The following is a 3,156-nucleotide window of genomic DNA, read 5'->3' on the forward strand; positions in this document are numbered from 1 at the left end:
GCCAATGGCAGTCAGTGTGGGGGAGGCCTGCTCTCCTGTATCTGGGGAGAACTCACCCCAGTGGCAGCTGCCTGCCAACACCTGCCTTATCCAAGAGCATGTAAACATTAACATGTCCAGGGAGGAAGGGACTTGCTGCGCGGGGCAGGGACTGCTGTTGGTTCAGACGAGGGTCAAGTGCTTCCAGCCCTCATGCCCCCATTCACTAGGGGAGAAGGGTGGGGCCAGGGCCTCAGTGTGGCTCAGCCCAAGGCTTCAGGGCAAAGGTCTGGCTGCCTTAGATACTAGTCCTTCCATGGCAGGCTCCTCTGGGGCTGGGTCACCTCTGTTGGGTGCTGGGCAGTGGCCCTCTGTGACAGAGCGGAACTGCCCCCTTAGGATTTCTAGGCTGTGCCCCCAAGGACGGGTTGACCCCATGGCTGCAACAATGAGCCCAAGCATAAGAACTAGTGTGAGGCTGGTGTGGGCCCAGGCCGTGTTTCTTTCTGTTGTGCACACAGTCTCTATGGGTTGGTAGCGAAGGACAACCTTTCCTGGAGCCGGGCAGCAAGCCATGTCCTCCGCCAAGCCCCGGGGCAGATTCGAACCTCTGACCTTTCTGTTAGCAGCCTGAGTTTGGTTTTGTGGTTCGGCGATATTTTTGCCATTTGGCATCATCTGAAGCAATTAAAAACAAAAACCACACCCAAACGTCTTGAGCTGTTAAAGCAAGAAGTTGCTGCGCTCCCCCCTCGTTCAGGTGCACGGTGGTTTGTATGTGTGTGTGTGTCCCGTGGGTTTCTTTCTCGTTTCTATGTCTGATTTCAACTTGCATAGAAGCTCTTTGAGAAACTTCTGATGTTGCTCAAAACCCACCAGAGCCCCGAAGGAGAACGAAGGCCAGGAGAGTCTAGAGTAAGGTGACCAGATTTAAAGTGGGACACTATTGACCAGGGACCAGATAGACCATTCCCTAGCTTGTCGTGCATTCTTTCCAAAAATCGGGACTTTTTAAAAACGCCAAAAATCGGGACTGTCCTGCCAAAAGCTAGCGACTACAGTAGTTCTCTCTCTCTCTCTCTCTCTCTCTCTTCCCCTCCCTCTCTCTCTCTCTCCTTGCCCCTTTGCCTCTTCCCAGTTGTAGAGATCCCCACCCACTGCAGCCTGATCAGCCAAATGGATTGCTTCACCCTAATCAGGACTGTCAGCGGCTGGTTTCCCAGCCCTGGTGCCAAACACTCCTGTGTTCATGGTGACCCACTTCCTTTCTCACTGCGTCCTGCTCAAGGAGGAGGCCTATTTTGTTTTCAAGGAAGAAATACAGTCCCCCTGTCATCGTTGCTGCTTGGCCAAGTGGCTCCATCTGGGGCACCTGGGAGGGTTGGGTGCGGGGAGATGGTGCACTGATTGTGGCCAGGATGAGATGGGAAGATGCCCAGGGACAGGATGGGTATAAGAGCACTTGCTAAGATTAGAGAGCTACCTGGATGGGAGAGGTCACGATTATGGCTGGGAGAGAGGCGGTGGGGGGTCAGTGCTACCTTGGAGTCCAGGGCTTGTATTTGGGGTCTTGCACAGAGTTGGCCGAAAACGGTAGCTGGAAAGACATTTTTAATCATGATGTTATTTTGTTGTTGTTGAGAATGTGCACGGCGAGACAAGCACCAATTCAATAGTTTCTACAGGTATAATTCAGTGACTTTGATCATATTGTTCAGGCTGCTCTTATACTGAGCTACGCCTTTCCCATTCACAGCAACTCGCTGGCCCTTGCGGAATACGAGTCCTGGTGGCATAGTGGTTATCTGTTGGGCTGCTAACCTCAAGGACCGCAGTTCAAAACCATCGGCTGCTTCTTGAGTCCTGGAGCCAGGTCCTGCTGGTGCTCAGAGGGAGGGGCCGTGAGAAGCACCTTAGGGGGATGAGCAGAGGCGAGGATACATACTGGATTTGGGCCTCAGGGTGTTACTCCTCTGAAGGAGATGACAGGATAATTACACAGGACAGCAACTCTAAACAGTAATGACAGGGATGAAACACAGGGATGAAACCCAAAGGAATGGAATTGCCTAGAACGCTAAGTGCCCCAAACGGAAGCCATCAGAGACGGGTGAGGTTAGCAGCGCTGAGGATTGGGCAAGAGGGCTGTTTGGAGCCATGCCTGTGGGCTGACACGCCTTTACTGTCTTAGGCCGGAGAGCATAAAGCCAGCTCTGTGTCCAATGCAAACACGCGAGGCCCCGTGTGTGCGTGCCCAAGGGCAGGGCCAGCGGGGCGGGAGGAGAGCCCTGAGCACCATTCCCCATGTTTCAGCACAGCCCTTCTGCAGAATGGGCTGCCGGGACTCCTGCTCTGGCCTCAGAACCGGAATGTTGCATGTAGCAGTGTGTAAGACATAGGAGCTCCCCTTTGTCCTCAATTTAGAGAGCCGCTGAGCACCTCAAGGAGCCCTGGTGGTATAGAGGCGACCACAAAGTCAGCAGTTAAAACCCACCAGCTGCTCCTTGGGAGAAGGAGGAGGCTTTCTACTCCCGTAAAGAGGTACGGCCTTGGAACCCCACAGGATCAGCTCACCCGATCCTATAGGGTCGCTGGGTTAGAGTGGACTTGATGCAGTGAGTTTGTTCTCTTCCCCTCGGCCTCTTCCCCACCAGTGAAAGACAGGACGGCTCCGGCCCACGTGGACGGGCACAGCGGCTGCAAGCATGGGCCGAGACATAAGACCACTTGTGAGGACAGGGCAGGACCGGGCGGTATTTTGTTCTGTTGTGCGTATCGGGCCCTTATGAATCAGAACCGACTTGAGGTAACCACAATGATGACAGCTCTTCACTACAGCTGGTGAACGTTTCAGCCACTGACTGAAAGGTGGCCGGTTCAAACCCACTTCTCCACAGGAGACCGGACGTGACAGGCTGCTCCCATGAATGTTGTCGCCTTGCAACCTTGCGGCGCAGTTTCTGCTCCGTTCTGTAGGGCCGAGCGGGATCAGAAGAGATTTGGTGGCAACGCCTTTTTGGTTTTTGGTTTTTTTCTTAGCATCTTAACCCGGGTCTTAGCTGCTATTGAGTCGGGCCCTTGACTCGGTGGAATACCACAGCTGTGATGAGCTGTGGCTCAGACGACGGTGATCCACAAGGCTTCCGTTGGCTGGCTTTCAGAAGCAGATAGCCCGGC

Source organism: Echinops telfairi, unplaced genomic scaffold (genome assembly GCF_000313985.2).
Source record: "Echinops telfairi isolate 266 unplaced genomic scaffold, ASM31398v2 ScPeMD7_7424;HRSCAF=8462, whole genome shotgun sequence".
NCBI classification, from domain to species: Eukaryota; Metazoa; Chordata; class Mammalia; order Afrosoricida; family Tenrecidae; genus Echinops; species Echinops telfairi.